Source organism: Ammospiza nelsoni, chromosome Z, assembly GCF_027579445.1.
Source record: "Ammospiza nelsoni isolate bAmmNel1 chromosome Z, bAmmNel1.pri, whole genome shotgun sequence".
NCBI classification, from domain to species: domain Eukaryota; kingdom Metazoa; phylum Chordata; class Aves; order Passeriformes; family Passerellidae; genus Ammospiza; species Ammospiza nelsoni.
The window spans coordinates 6,434,138-6,448,395 of NC_080669.1; positions in this window are offsets into that span (position 1 = coordinate 6,434,138).

The window sequence follows — 14,258 nt, forward strand, 5'->3', positions numbered from 1 at the left end:
CCCTTCTCTTTCATTTTTCTCAAGATCTCACTAAGATCTTTATCTTTAATCAACTGTTTTACCAAAGTAAGGTTTATGCCAATGGGTGCAGGTGATAAAGGGTGATACATTTTGTAGTTAGCCTTCATCAGTTGGTGAGAGACAACTGGCACTGAATATGTAAAATCACAGTCTATAACGTTAACAAAATTACTAATGCGAAAGTTGGAGTGATTTTTAATAAGTAAGTATCAATTTTTATTGTCCATTTTTAATGAGGCACAGGCAGTTCTCAAGCATACAGAGCCTTGACCAGTGTGTATAAGCACTGTTTTCTGAATGGTGTCTGGGTGGATCTCAAAGTGGCACACACTGTTCAGTATCTAAGCATATGTCTTGGGCATCAATGGTATTGCTTTCACAGATGAATCCCCACTGTTGTTGAGTAACAAAGGATTCTATGTTTGCAATTTGCCATTTCTTTTCTACCATTCTGGCTCATATCCGATGTTCAGAGAGGTAAAGTACTACCTTCTCACGATTTAATCCTGATGCAATGATAGGGTGGATAACATCAATTGTGGCTTTATGTATGGTAAGTGCAAAGGCAGTGGTGGCGTTTGTAATGGGGTCATAACTATGGTCATAATCATTACTGATGGGGTCATAACCTTGGTCATAACCATGTGTTGGAGATGGATTTGTAGAGAGTTCTCAGGGCCTGACAGGAGGCCCACACAGTATACCTCTGTATTCAAACCTTGAGACAAGAAATGCTGATTTACCCATGGAATAGGACAGATATTGTTGTAAAAGAAGTGGAGCTAGAAAAAGGTTTCAAAAGATGGCCTTGCAAATGAGACTTGATACTTTGGAGAAATAGAAATATGAAAGATGCATTGTAGTGGGATGCACGAGGGGTAGTTTTCAGTGATTGGCTTTAAGGCATCTACAGCATGGTGTGGCAAAAAGCTGATAGGCCAAGAAACGCTGCTAGTGTATTACAATTAGGAAATGGTTGGCTTCTGATTGTGATTCACCAAATTGTGAATTTTAACATCTGTATTGTTTCACTCTTCTCATGAGACTGAAAAGAGAATAAAAGTTTTTAAAAGCCTCTCGGTTGTTGCCAGGCTTGCAAGGGTCTTTCAGGGGTGAAGAGATAGACAAGAATCTTAACTCCATGATCAGAAGGCTGGATTTATTATTTTATTATATATACTACATTATTACTATGCTAATAGGAATAGAGAGAAAAGTTCAGAAGCTGCCATGCTAAGAATAGAAAAGCAATAAATCAACAAAGGAGCTCTCCCTGATTCTGTCCCAGAGAGAGCTTGTCTTTGATTGGCCCTTAATTGTAAACATGCAACATAGGCCAGCAGGTGCACCTGTTGCATTCCACAGCAGCAGATAACCGTTGTTTACGTTCTTTCTCTGGGGCCTCAGCTTCCCAGAAGAGGGAAAAATCCTAAAGAAAGGATTTTTCACCAAGGATGTCTGTGACACTTAGTTGCCCCATCTCTGGGTCAGGAATAGAGTATTGTCAAATCTCTTGCCACAAATTATTGACAAATAGTGGGCGAATTTTTCAAGAACTCAACAAATAGATTTCCACCACTATACAACTCCATACACATTTACATAGAACTGAATACATATATAACCACCACAATATACAGATGTGAATACAGATTAAATGTTACGTATTACATTCCAGAAAGAGATACATAAAACAAACCTATCTATAAAGAGACAAAAAGCATTACCAATCTAAACAACTGCATTGATACAAATATACAGCTATACATCCGGACATATATGTAAATATAACATATATAGAAATAGATCAGTATACAGCTAAAAATATAAAATCAGACATATATACAAATACCAGTATAGCTATTTAAAATTACATATACCGAAAACTACATCAATACAAATAGATACCTACACAACAGTATACTTGAAATCTAAACACAGATATTACAACATACATAAAGAACTAGATACATATATGTAGCAGGGAGGGATTGAAGCCCTGCCTGTGGTGATTTGCGGAAGCAAACAAACTCCACAACTTTTGTGGAAGTTGTAAAGCCAGTATGTTTATTACAGTGCTGGACGCACGTGAGAATCATTCCCCTAAAATGACATGTATACCTCTGGGAACTCCAGATCTGATGCCGACAGTTTATTTACAGATGCAAACAGGATGGGGCTGCTGGGAGAGTGTGTTGAGCTATTTATTTTTCAGCATCAGTCTCATTACATGATTATTATAATGGAACGATGCGAACAGCTCGCTGTCCAGGCAGCAGGCCAGAAAGCTTAATGTTACAGCATACCATATAGCCTTCTGGGCCAATTACACAAAGCAAAAGCATATTGACAGTAATTCTATCCAATCACCATAAGCACACGTACCTTTGGCTAAAACAATGCTTGCTTATTTTCGAGTACAATACCCATTTATAAGAGACAACGCACAGAGCACTATTCATAAGCTTAACCTTAATATCTGCTAGATAAACTTCTTGCAACTTAGAAAGCCAAACAAAGACTAATACACAGCTCTATTGTTCTTATTCCCATATCTTCTCTACAGTTTAAATAATTTTTTCTGCTGCTTTAGTTCTGTTCGCAATTCCACTGTATCTGAGGCCTGTCTCTTACAACCTTCCTCTGATTTTATGGATTCCCACACACATCACCTTTTATTTCCTTCTTAAATACATATGCATGCTATTTCTCAATATGTTCAGACATATTCATTCCACTGATTTCATGGCATGACACTTGCCGCTACTTCTTCTTTATCAGAAAGAATTCCTGGGTCAGGTTGCCCTGCTCTATCTGCCCCCCTGCTCCCCCCCTACCTCTTGTCCTTCGGCTGAAGCAGTCTCTCCAAGAGCAGGTCCTTTGCGAGAACAGGCAGTCAGACTAAACAGCAAGCTACAGACTTAACTCAAAGATGTACATTCCACCTAAATCAAAATGGATTTCTACTCTGGAAAATTTCCACTCTGCCTCAGTGGCAGTGGTGGTTTGCGGATGTTTGGTCTCTCCCTGCCTGTGGCATTGGTGGTTTGAAGATGTTTGGTCTCTGTCTGAAGTTGTTTGCCCCCTGTCTCACCATGGCAGTTAATACTTCCAGATTCTTCCCTGTCTATCCTCAAAGATCCAGTTCCTTTGTCTGGAAAGTTCCCTGTCAGTTAGGATTTTTCCTTTTTGCGATTGGTCTGTGTTCTACCTGCTTCAGGTTATGTTTAGAGCTAGCCAGACAACCCCCTCTCGGATTTCCATCCCCCTCCTGCATAAAAGCCGCTGTTTTCCTCTTTTCCCCACTCTCTGCCACTGCCTCCCTTCAAGCCGCGCAGCTCCTGCGCCCACCGGCACCCGCTGCATTGCAGCCTTCTGCAGCTGGCACCACTCTCTGCTGCGAGAGAGAAGATCACCCATGTGGCATCAGCTGTCCCGTCCTGGTGAGGGGAAAGATGCTGCCGTTCCTGCACTCCCTCCCCAGTGCTCCCTCTGCACCACCGGCGCTGCAGCGGCTCCTGCTGAGAGAGAGAGAGAGAGAGAGATCGCTCATATTGCCAGCACGGCCTGTGTGACCAACTCTGCTGTCGCTGCCGTTGCCTGCACAGCTCGTACCGTGAAGGGAATTGTCACAGACATCTTTTCATAAAAATCTTTTCTTTAAGATTTTCCCTTCTGGGAAGCTGAGGCCCCAGAAAAAGAATGTAAACAATGGTTATCTCCTGCAGGAGAATGCAACAGGTGCACCTGTGTCGCAGACATTTTTTCATAGAAATCCTTTCTTTGGGATTTGTTCATCTTCTGGGAAGCTGAGGCCCCAGAAGAATGTAAACAATTGTTATCAGCTGGTGTGGAATGCAACAGGTGCAGTGGTGATTGGTCTTCTGTGAGTGTTTGGATTTGCTGACCACTCACAGAAGAATTTGTCCTTGCTTTCTGCTGGACACAGAACTTTGTTATTCATTCTTTTCTATTCTATTCTTAGCTTAGAAGCCTCCGCAACTTCTCTCTTTATTCTTTTTAGTATTGTAATAATGTATTATATATCATATATCAATAAATCCAGCCTTCTGATCATGAAACAAGATTCCGTCTCTCTCTCACCCTGAAGACCTCATCAGGTCGCTGTAATACACCTGTGATTGGCCCATGTTGGATGTGTATAATTAATGACCAATCAAGGACCGAGATCTCTCTGGGACAGAGTTGGAGAGAGCTCCTTTGTTATTCATTCTTTTTACATCTTAGCTTAGCTAGCCTTCTGAGAACTTTTCCTTCTATTTCTTTTTAGTACAGTCATAATGTAATATATATATCATAAAATAATAAATCAAGCCTTCTGATGATAGAATCAACATTCTCGCCTCTCTCTTCATCTGCAAACCCTTGTGACCACGGTCACAATTGGTGATCTCGAGTGACTGAGGAGGACAAATCATCACTTGGTGAGACCCCAGAGGAGCAGTTGCTGCACTGGGTAAACCCCGAATGTGTGGCACTGATGGTTGATTCACAAGTGACCACAGAAGTGGATTCTAGCCAGGAGCTGAAGAACTGAAGATCCTGATTTGGACTGAGTCCACAGCAAGGCTGACCACCAAGAGAACCTTCTGAAAAGCCACACGGAAGATGTTCAGAGAGCTCAGCAGCACCACGCAGATGACCAGAGCATGGTGGATGCTGTTGCTGTCGCAGGAGGTTTATCCCCTCCTGAAAATGCAGCCATTCGCAGTTTGTGGCTGCAAAGGTGGAGGACTTCTCCCATAGAGGAGGAGGTTCAATTTTCCCCTTCAGAGGAGAAACTTACTGCCCTCTTGAAAAAATGGGGTGAAGAGGATGGAATTCTCCTGTCGGAGGCAGATTTCTATGATTTTTTTTTTGATGGGCAAAGCTTTTTGGGTTTTTTAGGAATGTGCTGTATGCTCTGGATGTGTTTGTATGGGAGTGCATGGACTCCATTTTCCAATTCTTTTTGGGTTGTGGGTTTGGATACTCCCGGATTTATCCAGCATTTAGGATGCTCTTTCCAGTTTTGAAATGGAGAGCAGCTGTTTTTCCATGGATTGCTAACTTCAACGGGTTCGTCCCATTTCCCCCAACTCCAGCATTCTTCTTCCAAGGAGAAGACCCCTTGGAGGGGGACGATTTGGGGGGTAATATTTTTCTTGGAGCTGAAAAAGTTATTTTCTCTGCGTTTTCAGAGCATTCTTAGATGGAGCCGTCTTTCCCCCAGCCTTGTCTCTCTGTGGGGGGTGATGAGTGGGCTGCGCCTCTCCTGGCAGCCCTGCAGGCCCTGCCACGGCCAGCCTCCTGGGCCCCACCTCACTCAGAGATAGGGGCAGCACCGGCCGTTGAGGTCCCGACTGCCGAGCCAGCGGAGATGCCTCCCGGACCCACCCACGTCTGCGTCTCCGGACAGCCCTGCTCGCAGCTCAGCCAGTTCCTGTGGCTGCGATCTCGGACGCAGCAGTTCCTGCAACTGCGCCTGTATTGCTAGGAGACGCCCTTGGCGACAACAGCGACTCAGCGCCGCCCCCCCACGGCTGTCCTGCTGCCTCCCGTGCCAACCCTGCCGCTTTTGCAGTCTGCGCCTGTGATCGCAGAAACACTGTTTCCTGCGGCTGCACCGATGTTGCTAGGCAACAGCGATCTGCCGGCCTCCCTGCTACCTTCCGTGCCTGCTCCAAAGCTTTTGCAGACAACGGCTGTGCCTCTGCAACCAATACCGGAGCGAGCAGAAGACGCCGCTGCTGACCCCATGCCGTGCCCGCCAGTCTCTCCCGCAGAGGCAGAGCACGCGCCTGCGCTGCTGCTCCCGGAGCCAAGCGACACAACAGCGGCATGTTCACGAGCACCCTTGCCGCCTTCCACCGAGCCAGTTCCAGTTCAGTAGGCTGCTGAAAACGACACCGAGCCCAGGGGACCCTTGGAGCTGCCCGCGGTCCCAGCGCTCCCGGCAAAAGCTGCCGCAGCGGCTCCTGCACCCAGCGTGACTTCCCCCCCGACCGGTCCGGTTGTTCCGTCTCTGCACGGTCATGTGTAGGATGGCCTTGGGACAGCCCACGCTTCAAAGGACAAGTCTGGACTCTTCAGATTTTCAGTCTTCAATATTGTTTATTATTTCTTATCTACAAAATTTTCTTCCAACTCAACAGAGGTCTGACCAGCAAGGCATCCAAGGGCACTCTGACCTCCCACTGGGCAGTTGTCTATTTTTATACTAAAAACTACGTACATCATATTTACCTTTATTTCCCAATACCTTTCACCCATATTAGCAAGTGCACCTTCACCAAGAACCAAGCCCAAAGTGCCAACATCAACACAGAAAATGGATGACAAGAAGAAGAAAGAAGGACATGACACGCCCTGATTCCTCCATCTTGTCTCCATAACCCCCCTGTACCAAAATCCTAAAGTCTATATTTCCACCCTGTGAATACTTAATTCTTACACCATTTATCTCCAAGTGATCTCTTGTCCTCAGTCAGGTGGCACATCCTGTGCAGGGTCAAAATCCAACCACCAAGCACTTCTGGCAACATTCCAGGATTTCTGAGCCCCCCAAGGGTTGTCTCGGTAACTCTGGACATCCGGAGTGATGTGCTGAGTTCCCACATCTCCCCCTTCTGTTTGCACCAAAAGCACGTCTTTCGCAACCTGACTCATGACATGCCGTATACATAAAAAGATGCATGGGATAACAAGCATGAGAACTAAGAGCACTATCAAGATTTATAGACCTATCTTTAAAAACCCTTTCCATAAAGGAAAAAGATCAAAAAATCCTGCCACGTCATCAATCCAAGACCCAGTGATCTCCCCGAGTTTATTTATACTATCTTTTATTCTTTGAATACTTTTGTGAATCGACCTTGAATGGTCAGAGAGATGCATGCAGCACATCCCTTCAAAATCTTCACACCCATGTCCATGAGCAAGCAACAGATAATCGATTGCCGCTCTGTTTTGAAGAGTCGCCTGTCTCACACTGTTGATGTTTTTCAGCATGTCACTTGGTGCGAGAGACACGGATTGAGCATGCTTGCTCAACCAGCAACCCGTCTGGTCCAGTTGAGTCAAGGCCACCCCCAACGCTGTCTAAGGTGAGAAAATTGCTGTAGCAATTCTCCTTGCCTTGTCCCAAGTGTATACTTCGTCATTGCAATCTGCCCCATAATGTTGTAATGATCTTTTCTCTTTGTGTTTTTTCTCTCTCAACAATTTCAAATCTGATGACAACATTGAAATTTTCCCAATGCTGCATGGACCTCCCCTGGCATTGGCAGGAATGCCGTGCTAAATTCTGTGCCCACAAATTAAAAACAATCCTCGTAGCAATTGCACCTGAACCTGAATTGATCCTTTGGCTGTTTTCTTAGTGTATTTACACCAAGCTGATGCATTTCTATAAAATTCATGATTGGGAGTGACATCAATAGTTTTGTTTGTTTTTGTCACATTTGGAGTTTCAAACTGCATGCAAAGTTCCATTGTCATGGACCCAAAGATCTCTAATTCCTGAGGTTCGGTAGAAGCCACAGGACGAAGAAGCGTCCAAGCACAGCACTCCTTCACAGGATCTTTAACGACCTGCGAAATGTCGACTGAGGAGTGTCCTGGAATTGGCCATTCATCCACTGGCAACCCAACCATGCATGCTGAGAATGGTCTCCCTGGCCTCGAATGTGTCAAGCAATTACTTCCCAAATTTGCTGCTTGGGCCCAAGTCTCCCACACATTCTGCTTTGGCTGATCAATGGGTAGATTTGCCTCATTGCTTAAAGCAATAAATGAAAGAATGAGGCACATGAGCACTGTGAAGCTCATGACTTCACCCTCGTGAGAAAGCATTGACATGTTTCCACTCAAGACCCTAAAGGAAAACCCCCCAAAATCTCTGCTCCTTTTATTTTTCTTCTGAGTCGTTGTCTGCAGCTTGAGCCTCGACTTCTGTCTGTGTGCTCATTTCTGTGTTTTTCGGATCAGTGTTCTCTTGCTCTCACATCCGAAACAGCTTCACGTGTCATGCTGAAACCCACTTCAGACCTCGCCCTGTGGAAACACAAGCCAAACCCTTGCCCCAGGTGATTAGTTTGAAGGGGCCCTCTATTTGACCTGTCTCTGGGTTTCTGATGAAAACCAAAAGATTTTTCCTTAGTTTTGCCTGTGAGCTGTTTGAAAAATGCCTCACGATTGGTGGATTGGGCTCTGAAGACAAACCATATAGGAAATTCAACACATACAATGCTTTATTTAACCTAATGTGAGGCGTTGCCTCTGGCTCCCCCCTTCTCTGTCTGTTCAGAGGGGATTTCAGGGTGTGATGTGTTCTTTCAATGACTACTTGACCTGTGGGTGAATGTAAAATTCCAAATGTATGTTTGACACCCCACCTTTTAAGGAATTTGTCAAGCACCCTGCCTATACATGTTGGACCATTATCTGTTTTTATTTCTTGAGGAACGCCTAATGATGTGAATGCTTGCAGAAATGTCAACAAGCATGTTCTGCTGTTTCCCCTGCATGTACTGAAGCAAAGACTGCTCCTGAGAATGTATCTACTGAAACATGAACATTTTTGAGCCTCCCAAATGATGGGTATTTTGTGACATCAGCTTGCCACAACTGAAGACTTTGCAGTCCCTGCGGATTGACTTCTTCTGTGGAAGCAGTGGCTGCACAAGCTGACAATCAGGACAAGCACTAATGATTTCCCTCACATGACTCTTTGTGAGACTAAAGGATTCCATCAGTGCCTGTGCATTCTGATGAAAAAACGCATGACTCAATCTTGCCTGCTCAAAAATGTCCGGAAGTGTTTGTGAAATAGGCATTGTCAACCTGTCTGCCTGAGCATTCCCTTCCGCTAGAAATCCCAGAAGTGTTGTGTGTGCTCTATTGTGAATGATAAAATATTCTTGTTCCCTGCTTTCTAGCAATCATTTCAAGCTTGCCAGATATGAATATAAGACTTCGTTGCTGACTTCTTTCAAGAGCGAACTTTCTAATCGTTTGACCACACCCGCAACATATGCAGAATCTGTGATCAGATTGAGAGGTTGTTCGAACACCTGAAATGCTCAGACAACGGCTGCCAATTCCAAAATTTTTGGAGAGCCTTGAACCGTCTTCACATCTGAATCCCATTCCCCTGTCATTGAGTTCATCCATGTGATCACCAACTTGTGCGTCTTTCCTGAACCATCAGAGAACACTGTGATCCCATCCAGAGGTTCTTCGCTTTTTCTTGGCTTTGCTCAGTAGCATATTTGCGATTGCAACACCCTGTGCTGCGGACAACTGATCGTGCAAGTTCCTGGAAAAGCTAACAATACAATTAACAAGTCTTTCAATTTCTGCATCGCCCAATCGAAATAACTTTTTTTCAGAGGCAATCAGATGACTGAGAATTCCCATCCTGCCATTGTCAGCAACCTTGTTCTCGCCTTGATGATGACTTGTGCCGCCATTTCCAAATCTGTGAGAATTGTCTTTGGAGACCTGTACGGTAGAAAAATCCATTCTATGATTATAAGAGTCTCTTTGTGATGCATCCCATTGGAAGATCAAACCATGGAACAGTGTTTTCTTCCCCAGTACTGCCAACTGAAAAGGCAACAATTGAACAAATTGATGTGCCTGCCTTTTCTGTATAGCATCTGTAACTTTCTCCAATTCTTTCTTCGCTTCCTGCGTGAGTGTCCTGGGAGATCGAATGTCTGTGTTTCCTCTCAAGAGATCGAGCAACGCTGGAATGTCACTGTTCATGATTCCCAAATTCAGTCTCATCCAGTTGATCTCTCCTAGAAGTTGCTGTAAATCATGTAGATTGTTGATTTTTGTTCTGACCTCCATCTTCTGAGGTTTTATTTTTTTCTCTGAGATTTTCCACCCTAGATATTTCCAAGTTGCAACCTCCTGAATTTTTGAAACACTGATTTCCAGATCTGCCTTTTGCACTTCTGCAATCACACAATCACGAGCTTTTTGCAGCTCCTGTTTTGTTGATGCCACAATGAGCTAATCATTCATATAATGAATGATCTTCACCTTCGGAAATTTCTTCCACGCTGGTGACAAAGCTCATGCCACATACCATTGACAGATTGTCGGCGAGTTCTTCAGACCCTGAGGAAGAGCCACCCAATGGTACCACTGCAGAGGCATTTCCTTGTTGATACTTGGAACTGAAAAGGCAAATCTTGGAGCATCATCTGGATGGAGTGGAATACTGAAAAAACAACCCTTGAGGTCAATGACCACAAGCGGCCAATCTCTGGGAATCATCAAGACAGATGGAAGTCCCAGCTGAAGCGGTCCCATGTCTTCAATGACTTCATTGATCTTCCTGAGATCATGCAACAGCCTCCATTTGCCTGATAGCTTCTTCTTGATGACGAACACTGGAGAGTTCCAAGGGCTGTCTGTTGGCTTGATGTGTCCCTTCTGCAATTGTACTTGGACCAGGTTTTTCAATGCACTCAACTTTTTTCGCTCAAGGGGCCACTGATCCACCAAAACTGGATCATCTTTTCCCCATGTCAACTTCAATGTGGTGAGTGCTGCAGTGACCCATACTGAAAATCCACCTCAATCTTTGTGCCCCATTGTGCCAAAAGATCTTGTCCCAGACTGTGATTGGCTTTTGGACAATGAAAGGATGAATGATCGCCATCTTGTCTCCTGGTCCTGTGACAACGATGGAATTCTCGCTCTGCAGACACAGAGAAACCCCCCCTATGCCTGAGAGAGAACCCAAGGGCACGACCAAGCTCTAATTGCGTGGCCAAAAGATGTAAGATATTACTATGACATCTGCCCCTGTGTCAAGCATTCCTCTGATTGCTATCGTTCTGTCTCCCCATGTCAATCAACACGCGAGTGGGGTCGATCTCAACCTATGTGTTTCACGCATGTAGTATGTATTTCAACATGTGCCTTCAAAGGAAGACCTTCTTGGTCGAAGATTGACATGACTTCTCCAATGGTGTGTGGTGGCAAGGCAAAAGCTCTCACGACCAGAGTGTTTTCTGGCACGGTCAATGGTGGACGAAGTGCTCTTGCCAAAACTGTCAATTCTGTGTTCTTGTCTGCTGAGACAACTGTAGGATAAACAATGAGTCCGAGGGTGCTACTTTTATCTTGTCCCACTATTAAGAAATCTTGTCTTTTGTATGAATCTCCATGGATACCCGTTGGTGTCTCTGCATGATTTTCATCCAGGAAGCATAATAATTTTGAGGCTGCCAATGTGCACTGTGGTCCTGGTGGAAGGAGGTCTGGGTTGCTGTGGAATCAGCTGAGGGCTTTGCTGAGGGCATCTGCTTGTTGCTCACTGATGACTGTCCTGTTTACTCTTGTGTCACCGCCATCAATTGTGTCTGCATGCGCTGGCGATTATCCGTGCTCCTTTTTCCATTTCCCGGATACGGTAAAGGATTTCCTTCCGCGTCTGTCTGAGAATAACATTCTCTCACAGAGTGCCTTCCTCTTCTGCACCATGCACAAACTGGCTTTTCTGATTTTTGTGTTTGCTCTGGTGCATGCGTCTGTGGACAATTCTTCTTCATGTGTCCAAATGCCCCACATTTGTAGCATTTTCCTCCTGGGGGATTGTTCTTCTTCTGCATTGTTGCAAGAACTTTGTTCATGTTTTTTTTTCTATTGGTGAAGTATTTTTTCCAGCATTTTTTCCAATGCTTTGTCTTCCAACTGTTTCTCTGAGTGCCCCTTTATCTGTTCTTCCCATTCTTCTCTCAGCTCGTCCCTCACAATCGACGTGACATGCTGAGGTGTTCCCACCTTGCTGCATGCCTCCACCAGCTCTGCCAAGGATGGCTGTCCTGGCATTGCACTGATGACCCATTGACAATCCGGGTTGGCATTGTCAAAAGCCAGACTCTCCAAGAGAGGCTTCTTCACTTCTTCGATTTTCACCTGTTGATCCACGGCTTGCGCAAGTTGATCGATGAACGACATGTATGGTTCTGTGGGAACTTGCCTGATGCATGAGAATGGGATGTCCTGCATTCCCGCTGGAGCAATCTGCAGGATTGCCATTCGCGCTGCCTCTTTGATGTCGTTCAACACTCTTCGTGGAAGTTGTACTGCTTGTTTCCCTGGATTGTCATCTGGAGGATCTCCTGCTAACTGTGCTTCTGTGAGATTCGTGTTTGGCCCACCTTGATATTTGTTTTTCAACTCTGAGATGTACTTTCTCCATTTTCTTTCCCAGATGAGGTTCTGTGTGTCTGTGAGAATCACTGACACAAGGCTCCGAATATCATATGGTGTGAGGTCATACATGGTAAATGTACCCCTCAAGAGTTGTTTGAAATATTGTGAACTCAGCTCATTATTCTAAGCGGCCTTCACTAAATCTTTGATTGTCTCATGACCCATCCTTTCCAGCCTTGGATTCTGTCCCTGTGCATTGTACGTCACTGGTATTGTCAAATCTCCTGAACCTGGAAATAAATAATTTTCTTTTGACAATGCTTTCCTGATGCACTTCCAGTCCATTGTCTTCACCGGCTATTCGAACTCCCTGTCTGGAAACTCCATCGATATCTGCATGAACAGTGTAGTCGTGGAAGTCATTGGTTATTCTTTATACTACATTCTTTGCCTTGAGGTTTTTGGCCTCGCTCCCAAATCTGAAAAAGAAACTTGAGATTCCCGTGGGTATGTCTTTCTGGCTGTATCAAAAGAATGCAAGAAGCTCTTTGCTGCTTCTGCTGCCAACAGCATCCACACCAGAATTCCCTCTGATGCTGTGATCTGTATGATGTCTTCTCCTTGTTGCTGTGCTTCATCTGAAATCTCTTCATCTTCACGAAATCCCGAAGTTGAAGGATAATCTATTTGTTGTGTTGTCATTGTTTTCTTAGATGTGCTTTTCTTTTTATACATTGTTGGAAAAAAATCACTGCATTGTTGCAGTCTCGCCACAAGACGGCACTGTGGCTCCACCGAACAGATCCAGCATGTCATGCACTTCAGTTATCCCCCCACGAGGTGGCGCTGTCATCAGCCTGGACAGCCTTGATGACGACATGAACTCGACTGCCCCTCGTTCAGTAGACTGCCGTGTCCGCGATCTTGTTTGACACTGAGTCTGCATGGCTTTCGATTGAGCTAAAAATGGAGGTTGAATACGTGAATGTCTCCCCTGGATGGAAGAGGCTTGGACTCCGGGGATTGCAACTGAAGGCACTGGGACCGGAGAGAGGGTGGAGCCCTGGGATGTTGAACGCCGAGCACGGCCCCTCCTCGCCTGAGACGTCACAGGGGATCGGACCCGCCTCCAACCGCACTCTACTCTCCTTGCACGCGCGCCTTCGGGAACGCCCCCCATCTCCCCCGAGCTGACGTCACTATCTCCGTCCAATTCCGCCTCTGAAGTCTCCTCCCTATGATCTGTCCCTGACTCTCTCTCCTCCTCCTCTGACGCTGTATCCACGCCTCCCACCGGCGTGTGCAGCCCGCCCCCCACCGGTGCCTCTGCCCGCACAGCGATTCGGGCTGACCTCCGCGTCCCGACTGCCGGGTTTGACATCACAGCCGCGCGTCCCCTGCGTCTCCCTACAGTAGCCGGCTGGAGCTCTGTAACCACCCCTAACTCGCTGCCCATGTCTGATGCTGCCGCGTCAGTCTGAGAAGCCTCCCCAGAGGTCCCGCAAGCCTTGCCCTTCACATGTGTTTTTGGCACCATGCTGGCTGAGGCAACCACTGCTCCTTGCACTGCGCTCGCAAAAGTCACACCAGAACCCGTGTGTACCATCACCTCCGCATGCGCGCCCCCCCCACCAGCTTGCACCACCGTCGCCCTGCCCTGCTTGCCACAAGAAAGCACTTCCCCCTACCCCTCCTTTCCCCCTTGGACCCTCCCTTCCGACTCCGCTGCTTTTCCTGTGCCGTCTCCCCTTGGCCACTGCGAGCGGGAAGGGCACGCCCCTAAGGAGCGACCTGCTTCCTCGATCTTGCTGGGAGAAAACCTCAACTCTTCTGGGATTGGGATGGTGTCATCTGTGTCTGAGTCGGACCCTGAAGCCCCTGCACTCTCTGGGGTTTCAGGGCATTTTAGGGATCTCTTCGGCTTTCGGGGTGGTAGGACCAGAGGCAATGACATTGCTTCCTGCTCCCTTTCCTTGAGAGCTTTTTCTCCAGGGTCAATTGGGATCAGAGCCAATCTCTATTTCAAGCCTTGCTCTCCTCCCTCCGCCCCTGAGGGA